Here is a 14,361-nt window from a genome sequence, read left to right on the forward strand (position 1 = left end):
ATTCACAAAAGATGCTCGTTGTGGGATCTAACATCCCCAGATCATGAAACCCGCAATTCCAAAAATGATGAAACTCACCAGCTAATGTCTTTAATCGGCGTGTCGGATAAAGGGAGAGAGACAGCAAACTTCATAACCTCAGGTCCCAATTCCTCCGAGAATACAATAAATCTTTATCTTCAAACACATCAGGATCCGGCAGAGAATAGTTTTACATATTCAGGCATACAATTCACTGCACTTCCTCAAGGACATAAACAGCCTGAGAATGAGTTTATACACGTTTGAGGGAAGTTAGAGCATACTTATTTTACATCATTTTTATCACAGATATTTATTTATCTGCACAACAACGAAGAATGTAAATGTGTTGTTTACAGTAGTGCTTGAAAAGGAAAGCCTTTTCAATGAACTTCATAGTTATCACTGAACTATCATCGACACGAAGCAAACAAATATTGCCACTCCACTAGCCGGTAGTGACAAAATATACTGCAACTCATTTCTAATTTGCTTACCGTCCTCGGCAACATTTCTACTGAGTCTTCATAGCAATGTAAGTGGTGGTGGTACGGGTGGGGGTGCTCTCCACCTCCCTGGTTCTACAGTCGCCCCTGCTAGGTTATCAGTATCTAAACTGCCAGGTGGTGAATAAAGTATACAAGCTTCTCAGTTTCTTCTTACGAAGTTATGAAGATGAACGCAGCACAAAGTCACAATAGTTGCTTTATGGGGCTCAAGATTAATAGGTTTTCATAGAAAATGGCAAACAGAGAGTAATACTCCAAAGGCATTTTTGACCACTCGCCAGGCTCTACAGAGCCGTAGTTAAATATTCTTCCTTTGTTATGATTACCTGGAAAGAGTTTCATGACATATTCTTGTTGTACAAAAGCATCATCTGCAACAATTATATAAGGGGTGCTCTACCAGACAGAGATTACCGTCCTGGTATGTGCAGCTCACCTGCTTGAAGGGCTTTGTTAAAGGATGCATGGTTAAATACACCTCCATCTGAAAAACACCCTTGTACTCCCACACCTGCATAAAGAACCTGGTAATCGGCATCCACTAATGCCATTAACACCATGGAGAATGTGTCTATATAGTTGCAGCAAGTGCTTCCAGCATGAGCAGGATTAACAGTTTGCAAATTGTTGGGTTGGGTTGTTTGGGGGAAAGAGACCAAACTGCGAGGTCATCGGTCTCATCGGATTAGCGAAGGACTGGGAAGGAAGTCGGCCGTGTCCTTTCAAAGGAACTATCCAGGCGTTTGCCTGGAGCGATTTAGGGAAATCACGGAAAACCTAAATCAGGATGGCCAGATGCGGGATTGAACAGTCGTCCTCCAGAATGCGAGTCCAGTGTGCTAACCACTGCAACGCCTCGCTCGGTAGTTTGCAAATGTTTTCCACCTAAAGCCCTTATGCAGTGAGGAAAGTTCCACCTAATCTCAAATTCTCTTGAGGAGTTTCGTTCAACTGTGCTCCAGCAATCGGTATCCTCAATAATAAACAAAAAAAAAAACAAAAAATCTGAAGAATGTGTTTTTCCTTTTCTTTTTTTTTGGGGGGGGGGGGGGGGGGTTACATCAGAAGAGACAAGTGTCAAAGAGGAAACAGAACTGCTGGAGGAGGAATGAAGTACCAGTACTTCGAGTACTCATTCGGAGCCACCTCAAAGTCCACAGCGCAAGAAGGCCAAACTTATCCTAAGTTTACATCATTCGCAAAATATATGGAATGTTAACATCGAGAATTTTGAAACATAAAATGGCTTACGATCCTGTAGGAGAGGATAAAGAACATTCTTGAGGCAAACCTGAAACATTAGATGAATTACAGAATGAATCAAGGGCAATAACGGAAACTCTGCACCAGCTGACACAAATGAGGGGCAGCTGGAAAATATTTATATTTAACTGAGGACAACTAATGTTTTATTGTCCAAATCAATTTGTTTATAACTGCAGTTAATGGCATTTAGTTTTAAATAAAATATCAGTAAGCATAACAAGTTCCTACCTCAATTTATCTTTTAAGTGCCTTTATTAGCCTGACAAACTTTTTATAATGATTTGACTGATTTTGGGGTTGGAAATGCTACGCATGTACATCGAGGAGCTGTACGAATCTCCAATTGCTAAAAAATGTAATGTAACTGCAAGCTGTTCAGCAGCAGTTACAGCTTCTAAAACTTTGTATCCTTCAGTGTGTAGTATTGAGCTATCATATTTAGTAATACTTCAAAGTCCATTGTAGAGACACGAACAAAATTTTTGAAATCCTGTTTGTCTTCAACTTTCGGGTCACTCATCACTGAACAGTAAGCTCCACGACGACATCATTTATGGAGAAAGTTACGCATCCCAACATCTACATTCATTTCTCAGATTATTCTCTTTTTTTACAATTATATTCACAGTGCTAACACAGAGAAATAGAAGTTCTGCATTGGACACCATTTTCCGTGAAACATGTCACCAGTAAGAACACTCACGTCGGCTGCTTGTGACAGGCACATGTCTCTGGACTAGGTCGCGAGATACTTTTCTCTGCAGCCTGTGCCGGGCACAAATCTCCAGAACAAATCCCCCAGTGTAAACGTAGCTTTAGAGATGCTCAACAGATTCAATTTGTAGACAATACGACACAGGTGTGCATCACGGATAGCATTGCTCTGGAAATTCCAAGAGTGTACGTTCGACGAAGTGTCTGGTAACATGTTACTTCCTCGCACAAATTTATTGCAAAATGACCACGATGAGAAAATCAAGAGAAATCAGAGTTCGTACAGACGTCTACCGACAATCATTCATCCCACACACCATTCCTCAATGAAAAAGGGAATTTTGGGATTAGCTAGTGATTCCAGAAGTAACCACATCCTCACACTCATGTCAGATGGCTTGCAGAGTCTGGATGTGTAATGCGACTAATCCTCAAAGTGGTATCTGATGATATGTTTCATCATTAGACATCTAAATACATCATGCAAGCATGACCACCAAATATTTCTATACTGCACACATATTAAAAAACCTACAGTGATTATAGCATAGCAGCCAGCTGAGACCCGGATGAGTGATACAAGTCTTTAACCAATCACCAGGTCCTATTATGTTCACTCACTAACATCAAACTGAGAAACAGAATCTTTCTTCAGTGTCTGCTCCACTGACGGTATAGTACAGGCAGTCAAGCTGTCAGGAATTGGGAGTGGGCATCCAGGGCTGATACTAAATGGTAAAATAAAGAGAATATATTTCAATGTAAGGGATGCATGGGCCTAGGGTAGGAAGTTACCAGGTGTAGGCCATTCTAGAAGGTTCAACAAACTAAATAAAGTAGGCAATGGGAGAGGAGGCAGTTCACGTTACGTTCTGTTGGTCGTCAGTCGTGGAACGCAGAGGCAGATGCTCTGCCCCCCAGAAACACATCTGTTTTAGTAGAGGCCTGGATCAAATGAGTTCTGCTCTCCAAACCATCCAGTGTCCAAACACGTGACCTGCCTCACGAGTTCACTACTGGCTAAAGCGATGTGGCAAATTCGCCAGCGAACTTTGGCAGAGGGGTGAAGGCGTCTAGTGTCAGCAGATTTAACCACACAGAACTGCTTCGGTTCCAAAAGCAGGCAGCTCGGATAACGTATGCATAGCTGAAGTTGCTAAGGGAGATAACTTGTACAGACTTAACTGGGGGCTTTGAAATAAAAATTTTTAAGCCAATTCCCGAAAATATTTCTTGACTGGCTGGCACCTCAAAATATCAGCGTAACTGCGATCAAGAATTTTGCAAAACTCTCAACAATAAAACCCTGATCTCAAAGTATCAGCGTAACTGCGATCAAGAATTTTGCAAAACTCTCAACAATAAAACCCTGATTAATGAACCTGCTTTTAAGGAAATCTCACTTTCAATTAAGATGTCCTTCAGTCCTGGAAAAAATCCCATAAAAACAATTTTATTCCTCTATGTTTTTAACGGGAAGTTGAACATCTAGTGTCAACAATGTTAAACTCTGTCACTTAAGTTTCCTGTACTTTAGAAACCACTGTAGAAATGAACATGAAACATTTACAGGACGTTATACAATATGTTTTTCATGTACTGAACTAAAATTATTCCATTTCAGCCTGTGGTTTGGGAAATATAATTTTGTAACTACATGGTTAAAATTTTGCATGACTTCTTGTACCTTCTCCAAAACAATTTTAATTATACTTGACATAATGTTTCTATTTTAGCTCAGTAGACTCAGTATATTTGTTGCAACTCCTTGAAAATTTGCATACTCTATTCCACATGGTTCCTGAGAATTAGCAAATAATGTAAATGAAAATGTAAATTTTCAAAAATGGTTTCTTAAGTTTGAAACGGACACCTTACTAAATAAAGGTTTTATTTTTTGAAATGATGATTAAATGGATACCCTAACTGCAAGCAGGCGTTGATCTACTCCATTGGGGACATGTTGAAAATGTGTGCCCCGACCGGGACTCGAACCAGGGATCTCCTGCTTACATGGCAGATGCTCTATCCATCTGAGCCACCGCAGGCACAGAGGATATCCTCATTTCATTTCTAACAAAGCTGCATGGTCATCCACGGTAACTGTTCTTTCGGGAACAGATACTACCATCATATATAGTTTTATTTTTTATTTTTACTCATTCAGAAGCACCTTGCGCCATACTGTGTATCACCCTTTGGATCATTTTTCCATGGACCTCTTTCTTTTCTCCCTCCTGGACTACTTAGTGGCCATTTCTGCTGGGTATACCTATTTATGATGCGAAACTTTACCATTCATTGAAATAATTTGATTCAGTTTACTCTAGGAATAATTTCCATATGCTGTAGCACTTTCCCCTAGCAATACTGCTATCATTAAATGCAATAACAGCATCACAGATGTCCCCCCATTTTAGTGTCATCCTCCCAACAAAAACATCTTTTGGTACGCGAGCAGATACGAGATCGATGAAAGGCTCGTATGGGTTCTGTGTCTGTCCTTGTGGACACTTCCTCAACAAATCAGGATGAGCCAGGTCTCTGTAAGTGGGATTTATGCCTTCCATGACTGCTGCTGGGATAGAATGTTTCTTGCTGTATGAAGTGTCTGAGTACTAGCTGTTGCATTATTTGCACCACGATTTTGGTCCCACAGGGTAATGTAGATGTATTGGTTTGTCATCTGTTACAGTTTGTGCCTGCCTTACTCTGAACAAATCATCAATGTTATTCCTAATGGTTATCCTACAGTACTGCTGTATTTCATCAATAACTTTGTCTGCCAACCAACCACTTACACGACTTTACTGTCAGAAAGTTCCTGGTTTCTCAAACTTAGTGTCAACTCCCTCGGCCTGGTGCCCATACTCTTCTCTAGGTGATCAACACATTCCAGAATGAGATTTTAACTCTGCAGTGGAGGGTGTGCTGATACGAAACTGGCAGAAGTGAAGCAGTTAGGACAGAGTGCGAGTCGTGCTTGGGTAGCTCAGATGGTAGAGCACTTACCCGCGAAAGGCTACGTCCCTGAATTCGAATCTCTGCCCGGCACACAGTTTTAATCTGGCAGGAAATTTCTACACATTCCAGCTTTGCGATGATGATATTATTATTACCATCAGGCAAACCTCCGTTGCATGCTTTTGAGTCTCCACCACCTAAGAACTCAACAGTAACACACAGCCGTTTCATTCATGGACCGACCAAAAATTTCAAATAGCTGCAGAGGCTTCCATTACATCACCTGTACCTTCATAGTTAAGGCCACAGGTATGTTTTTCTTAGCTCACTGATTTAATTTATAACACTGTTTTTCAATATCCGAAAGTCAATTACCTTTCCAGTTCCACACTAGATGCTACAGCAACAGAATTCTTGAAACTTTAACATACTGCAGGGGTTTAGATTACAAAAAGCTACAGTACTGTTTTCGACACTACTATACGCAAAAACAACATAATTTCACTTTTGTAATATTGCAATCAACATCTTTCTATCAGGGTTGCCACAAGTTTCCCCAAGTGAAATTCTCTGTTATTTCCAGAATAGTTTTAGCACTTTTCCCTGACAAATTTTGAGATCTCAAGGGTAAAAAAAAAAAGAGGTAAGGCTTTCTGTCTTTCTAAACGTGTGAGAAAAAATCTTAAGTACAAACATCAACATCTTGTGTCATGAACTGCTTTTAAATGGAGAAAGTAAGCCAAATGGTATATATGTTTCAGTAAGACCACTGACGTAATTTTATTCCAATAAAGCAAAACAGATTTGGTGGCAAAAATACGCATTTCGTTGGAATCACAAGAAAGATTTACAAATACCTTCACTGCTTTCAGAAATAACCACAAAAAAAGTAGGCCTCTTGAAAGAAATGTATAAGGTGGGGAAGAGTTGTGTAAACCAACACTGTATGTGTCCACAAATAAAATGTTGGTTCTACAATGTCCATTATTGTCAATTATTACCCAATGTGCTATATCTATTATTTTACACAATTTTGTGATTTTTCTTTCGAGAAATCTACGAGTACATAGCGTACAAACTGTCAGTGACTGACAATTTTCTTCCTTTTATCGTCCATACTTTCCAATATATAAACTACTTTTGAAGTGCCAAAATGTACTAGAACAAATGAAACATCTCTAGAACGCCACACTGTACGACGCAATTGCAGTGAGACAGTCGCAATTCCTGAAATCCATCACCCGTGGCCTCTGGCCTGTGCAGTCCTGGCCTGTGGATAAACTGTGAAAATCCACCCCATTACACCCGGCCTGCGGGCCGATCGGTGAGACTAGATCCGAAAGGCAGGGCCCGCACATCAGTGGGGAACTGTGCGCTTCAGATCGGCAGGACCAATCTGTTAGACACACCCACAGAAATGGCCTGCGGTTTTGGCCCGTCACGGAAGTCCAATCGTGCGGCCAGCTATTTGAGGGTCGTGTACACTGTATTGATGAAATGGGACTGCAGTGACCAATCTGAGCAACACGTACCTTGCGTGAATACTCTGAGAATCGATACTAATGAGCACAGGTAGCAAGTGACTGAAGATGATCGCCGATCCACAGACAGGCACATAGAAAAGACAATCGCACATTCACTACCAAATTTTTGGCCACAGCCTTTGTCAGCAAAACAGAGCGCACACATATTCACACAGGCACAACTCGTGCACACACGACCGTCGTCTCCGGCCGTCGTGTCTTCCGAACAAACTACTACTCACACCGCCCTGCCTCTCACTGGCAACTGCTAGGCTAGCAGCAAGTAGCGGTGGCAGCAGTGACTGCAAGCTGAGGGCAGGTGTAGGGTGGGAAGGGGAGGAGCAGTAGGAAAGAGAGAGTCGCGAAGCGGTGCAAGTACTCAGCTACACCTAGCCAGCAAAAAAGCATCTCAGTAAACAATAAATTTCATGCTACCGAGAAGAAAACGAGATTTTTCCCTGATATGTTTGAAATTCCCTCATTTCCAGAACTTGTGGCAACCCTGTCTATATAAAAAGTTGCCAACTATTTGATCTTGAAGCGATGCGTATACAATTGTACAATTTTTAACTGTTTCAACAGGTGCAGACGATATTAATATTTCACACGTGCATGCGACCCCCCCCCCCCCCCCGCCCCCACGCGCGCACACACACACACACACACACACACACACACACACACACACACACACACACACACACACACTTCCCTTGCAAATTTATAAGTCCTTTATCTACCATTTTATTACGAAAATTGCAAATTTGCTAATGGGATAAAATTGCAAAAATGTCAAAAATTCTTTTTGTATTCTAGGTCCCCTTACCGTACCCCATTTTAACCAAGATTCTGTTTTTAAGAAATAAACTCTAAACATTCTGCAAATTAAAATCCAATTTTTTACTCGAACCTTAACATGTCCGAATGAACTTCCACTTTCTTTCAGTTTCAGGTATTGTACCTTGTACTGTGTGACGCAGTTAATGGTCATCGATTCTATTGGCCAACACATACCTAAACCGTAGTCAATACCGCTACTTCACTTATAGTGGTATCGGCATGTGCACTGAATGAATCTGAAATCTATTTCTGCTCTGCTAACATGCGACTTAGCCCACGTGATCTGATGTCACCATCATGCAGTCTATGAAATGTTAAAGTGTAGTCATTCATTTACTGAAGTCCTGAAATCACCAATTTTAATTTTGTGGAGCTACACCCTGCAAATGTAGAACACTTACAGTTCAGCAAACGCTTACGATCACTGTGTCAATGAGTATCTTAACTTAAAACTATCTGACACACCACGGAAATACTATTTGGCTCTGTGTGCATGTACGGCACACTGAAAAGTAAGGAAGCGTTCTTAAAGGCCGAAGCTAGCGATTCTTGATCCAAAAGAATGAACATTTGTACATCTACATTCAATGATGTGGAAAATATTCTTTTAAAGCAGTTTCAAGGAATGAGAAGTGGCAGCACTCCTATATGCAGAAACATATTGCAAGACAAGCTCTGTGAAACTGCCCTGAGGATCAGCATTGAAAATATCATGACTGATTGGACTGTTTTAAAAAAACGCCACAATCTGTTGTTTCAAAACGGAAGTGGAGAAAGCGATGCTTTGGCTACAGAAAGTATAAACTATTGAAAGAACATGACACTGCCAAATTTAATACAGGGTTATATGTCAAAGAGATTCCCAACGGCATTGCCGCAGTGGTAATACCTGTTACCACCAAATTTAAGTGCCGTCGGAATCTGCTAGGGCTCCGACAGGTCTGCCGAGTGCTGTCGCCAAGTGGGGTGCACACAGCACTCGCGAGACCATTTCGGGAGCTACTCGATCGCGAAGTAGCGCTACAGGTCACTAAAACTGACAACAGCCAGTAGAGTGGTGTGCTCATCAGATGCCCCTCTGTATCTGCATCCAGTGATGGCTAAGGGCTGACGACAACATGGCGACCAGTCAGTACAGTTGGGCCTACACTTTATCATAATGAAGTGAAGAACTGAACGAGCTCCTGAACTGGGTAGGAAATACTTCCACAACACGCAGGAGGATTGCTACTTTTCTGTACGCTGTCCAGAAATTTTGTAGTACACTCCCACAGGAAACAGAATCTCCAGATTTAACGAACCCTCATTTTTGCGAGTCACGAGTAATGAAAACTGTAGACAGTTGTAATCGTCCTCAACTTGACTTGCAGTACACTTACGAGGCCCACATTTTAAGGCAGTATTTGGCCTCGACAGCACTGCTGCCAACATTGCTGCAATGCGGATGCTATACACACAGTATGGCCAGGCAATACTGCTGATAGTTGCACATGTTTTGCTGGGGAGTGTGGATCATTTCATATTATATGGCAATGTCTATATTTGTCTTTGAATGTAAATGCTTTCCTCTCGCTCTCAGCTCTGTTGATGTCGCTACAGTCAAATGTCCAAAAGAAAACAACACTTTTTCACTTCCCTTCTAAAGTTTGCACGTGTACACATAGCTCCACGTTTTGTCAGTTGTTTGTTGTGAGCATTTCGTGTACAGTAATGCAGAAGTGGGCAAACAAGAGAACCACACATTTCATAAATGTTATTCATGTATGAACAGAGGTTTGGGACATTAAAAAAATGTATACAAAGACTGCAGCCAGACAAGTACACTTGCCAAACTATTGTCAATGAGCTCAGAATCATTCTCAAAGTACAAAAAAATTACAAGGTCTTCAAACTTTTCATAGTATGAAGGCTTTCACAACCGGATGACATATCTTCTGGTAAACCTTCCGGGATGTAAGGTCGTGGTCCATAAAACTCTTCAGCTCCTAACGTTTCGTCCAGAGCTGCGCTGGACATCTTCAGAGGGGTGTTTCTCCTCCGGTGAGTCTTGCCGACTGACGGGTCAGACGTCTGAGAGCGACTTATGTATCGTAGAAAGTGGGCGTGACCAGAGTTACACGTGATATGCAGAGATAACCTTTGTCAGAGATAAAACTTAACTATCGATCGTAATCTCGTCACGGATAAAACTGTCTAGCAATTCTGTAGTGCTACTGTCCAAATATCACTAAGTTTCATGGTCTCTTCTTTCCCATTAAAATTATCCCTATGTTTATATATTTCAATTGCTTCTCTACAAAGCCGTGGGTAATAGTTCGTCGTCGTAGATAAAATTTTTGTTTCGGAAAACTTCACTTGATGATTTCCTGGCTGAAAAGCGTGTTCTGCTACAGCCAATTTATCTGTTTTTCCTAATCGGCAAAGACTTCTGTGTTCTTTTAACCGTGTATTTACGCTTCTTTTTGTTGTTCCAACATAAACTTTACCACATGTACACGGGATTTTATATACGCCACTGGCTGATAGAGGAGCGCGTTTATCTTTTACAGAACGAAGAACATGACAAATTTTCTTCGTTGGTCTAAAAACAAGTCTAATATCATGTTTACTTAAAATCTTTCTAATCTGATCCGTTACTTTCTTTATAAAAGGGAGAGAGACTGTATTCTTCCATCGTTTTTCGGACTTGTCTTTAAGCTTTTTGTTGTTTGGGTGCAGAATTCTGCTTACTTCTTTCTTTGAGTAGCCATTTTTCTCAAAAGCGTGCTTCAGATGTTTTAATTCATCGTCTAGAGGTGTGATTACAAGTCTCGTTGACAGAGCCAGACGGATTTGCACGCCGGAGTATCTAGACGACGAATTAAAACATCTGAAGCACGCTTTTGAGAAAAAATGGCTACTCAAAGAAAGAAGTAAGCAGAATTCTGCACCCAAACAACAAAAAGCTTAAGCACAAGTCCGAAAAACGATGGAAGAATACAGTCTCTCTCCCTTTTATAAAGAAAGTAACGGATCAGATTAGAAAGATTTTAAGTAAACATGATATTAGACCTGTTTTTAGACCAACGAAGAAAATTTGTCATGTTCTTCGTTCTGTAAAAGATAAACGCGCTCCTCTATCAGCCAGTGGCGTATATAAAATCCCGTGTACATGTGGTAAAGTTTATGTTGGAACAACAAAAAGAAGCGTAAATACACGGTTAAAAGAACACAGAAGTCTTTGCCGATTAGGAAAAACAGATAAATTGCCTGTAGCAGAACACGCTTTTCAGCCAGGAAATCATCAAGTGAAGTTTTCCGAAACAAAAATTTTATCTACGACGACGAACTATTACCCACAGCTTTGTAGAGAAGCAATTGAAATATATAAACATAGGGATAATTTTAATGGGAAAGAAGAGACCATGAAACTTAGTGATATTTGGACAGTAGCACTACAGAATTGCTAGACAATTTTATCCGTGACGAGATTACGATCGATAGTTAAGTTTTATCTCTGACAAAGGTTATCTCTGCATATCACGTGTAACTCTGGTCACGCCCACTTTCTACGATACATAAGTCGCTCTCAGACGTCTGACCCGTCAGTCGGCAAGACTCACCGGAGGAGAAACACCCCTCTGAAGATGTCCAGCGCAGCTCTGGACGAAACGTTAGGAGCTGAAGAGTCTTCAAACTTTTGCCAACTGCAAGTCAAAAAATTTGTATAGGAATAGGGAAAGTGCAATTCGGTTTGCTTTTGATGCCACGAGTTTCATTCTATCGCAAGATGTGCCTGAGGCAGGAATTTACAGGGTGTACTGAAATTAATGTAGAAAATGAGAGGGCTAGCATAGTGGGTCACAACAAGAATATTTCACACAGCAATCAATGTCCGAATCCCTTAGGGTACAGCATTAGGCATCACTGAACAGCATCGTGCACCATCGAGATCAAAGTTTTGCGATATTTATTTGCAAGTGCTGTAGTCAACACAGTCACGGATATTCCAGGTGGGACATTACGGGTTTTCTGCCTCTTACTGGGATGTAACAGGTTGCTTTTGGCTGGGCAAGGGCCTGTTTCATACGTGTCACATAGAGGCCCGTATCTGTGCACACTGCAGTCCGGTTCATCCTGGCTCAGTTTGTCATTATCCGGGGCACTCCTGTGTCTGTTACTGTGTGGAGGGTACAGGAAACTGAGCGCTATTCTTGGCCGGAGAGGGCAGACGTGCACTGTGCTCACCGGGCGGCGAATGGAAATGCTCACACTGCCCACCGTTTGCACATTCGGCAGTTTCCAAATCGCCGAGTGACAGATCCGTGTGGATTTACTGCCATTCCCAGATCCCTACGAGAGAGAGGTTCACCTGAGGTACGTTTCCCAGAGGGAGAGGCATATGCGCATTTAAGGCCTACTTTGAAACGCGGTGTATTAACTTTGTGTTACAGGTGCGACGGCACGACAGACGTGGTCGTCGACGCACAGTGCGTACACCATGGCTCGAAGAGGAGGCATCGGCACTGCTGCAGGACACGTCCTAAACAAGCTCCCAGTATACCGCACGAGAAAGGGGTGTAAGCCATTACACAATTTAGTGCGTGTGGTATGAAAATGATTTGCACTCCTACCACCTTCGGAAGATCTGAGCCCTTAACCCAGGTAATTTTTTATGTCCAATTGAATTCTGTCAGTGGGTTTTGCAAAGGTGTGCCATTCAACCGGACTTTCCAAACCGTGTACCTTTTACAGTACGTTTGACAGCTGCAATCAACACGTGTCAGCACGGGAAAATCGCCCACCGCCTTTGTTCGTGATCACCACCAATGTTGCTTTGTCGTCACCATTTGTGCCGGTATGGCAGGCTATAATCTGGACGGCTCTCTCACGTTTCCCCGGCGACCGACCACAAAGAGATACTTAATCTTTTTATGAGAAACTTTGCCCGAATTGTTGGAATATGTTCCACTCAAAGTGCGACAGCAAATTTGATACCTACATGATAGTGCACTTCACACATGCAGTGAGAATGAATTTGGATTAAACCGTTGGTGAGAACTGAATAGGGCGCAGTGGACTGGTGGCACTGACTTCACATTCCCCCGTCTTGACACCCACAGATTTTTTTTTTTTCCTTCTGAGGCCTTCTGAAATCTGACACTGATGAGGAGCTGATGGCACATTATGGCAGCCTCCGATTCAATTAACGCTTTGCTAGAAGTGTTTGAAAGAGTGCGTCAGTCACTTCAGAGTCGTTGCACGGATCACATTCACGGACAATGGCCTAATCTTGAGCACTTTTTGTAACTGTTTTCAAATAACGGTTATAAAACTTCACACCGACTTCTCTTTTACCCTGTTGCCACAAATAGATTAAAAACGTTGCCGTGCCGCGCAGACCTGCTACCGTGACGGCTCCGATGGCACATTTTGCGCCTATCCTCTTGGCAGAGTGCGATGCTGTTCCAATGATGCGTAGCATCATATGCTAAGGGATGCGGACATGGGTGTCTATGTGTTATCATCCGTTCTACCAACCCTCTCATTTTCTACATTCATTTCAGATACACGCTATACCTGTAAAATGTGGTGTGCACTTGCGAACAATAATAAAATATAGATAAAAATTGTTACCATAATGAAATCTTTCATTCCTTTTACCAAAGCACTGCATGCTTCTGATACTGAGAGGTTTATTGATGAACAGTGTATTAGAAGAGAACACACTGAATTTCTGTACAGATCGCCAGTAGCTAGAAACCGGAAGGCGGTCGCCAATCTGGTTGGAATTGGTATACACTCTCTCATATTTGTATCAGTTCTTTGACAACTACCTGTATGAGATATCCAAAATAATGTTTCAAGATTATGATAAAATTCTGGAAGAGGTACATGTCCAGCATGAGCCTCTGACAGTTTTGAAGCATTCCACTTAAAAAAGAATGTATCTACAAAGCTCAACTGTGTTGCCCTTTGTGAACACTTCCGACCCTTAAATGTATTGCCACCAACATTGCCAGCAACCGTGGCTGGTAATGTTGTTGTAGATGTGACTGCAATTGATGTGTGTGGAATGTTGCCAGACAATACTATTGGGATATACTGTCTACAATATTCAATTTTAATGGCCCATGTAAAAGTACCTTTATATCTACAATATCCATCTACATGACCATTTCAAGTCTTTTGTATGCCCAGTTGGTTTGGTTGCATCCAGACAACTAATGTGATTGCCACTGACATCTAGCGTGTCAGCTCAGCTCCTCAGTGCACGTGCTCCCCAGTAGACGGCATCAGAAATCAAATACTGTCACGTCACAATAACAACACATGGTCTAGCTTTTCTGATACCCTAAAATGTGACTGTCCCTGAAACAGACTAACAAACTTGTCCTCTGTTACTGCTGTCTGCTTCTGGAGCCACAGAGCACAGTTGAAAGATAAATGGGGATTAGAAATCAAATGCAATGCAATTACCCTAATGAACCACAGAGACCACAGGTCCTTGTACCAAAATACTTGGAAAATATCCTTGAACAACC

The 14,361-nt window shown here is 41.7% G+C and overlaps 1 protein-coding gene across 1 annotated transcript in view; it reads right to left on the bottom strand.

Moving 5' to 3' along the window:
• Positions 1–14,361, bottom strand: part of LOC126426936 (eukaryotic translation initiation factor 2 subunit 3) — a 100,858-nt gene that overhangs the window by 67,930 nt on the left and 18,567 nt on the right. The window lies entirely within an intron of this gene.

This window comes from Schistocerca serialis, chromosome 11 (assembly GCF_023864345.2).
Source record: "Schistocerca serialis cubense isolate TAMUIC-IGC-003099 chromosome 11, iqSchSeri2.2, whole genome shotgun sequence".
NCBI lineage: Eukaryota > Metazoa > Arthropoda > Insecta > Orthoptera > Acrididae > Schistocerca > Schistocerca serialis.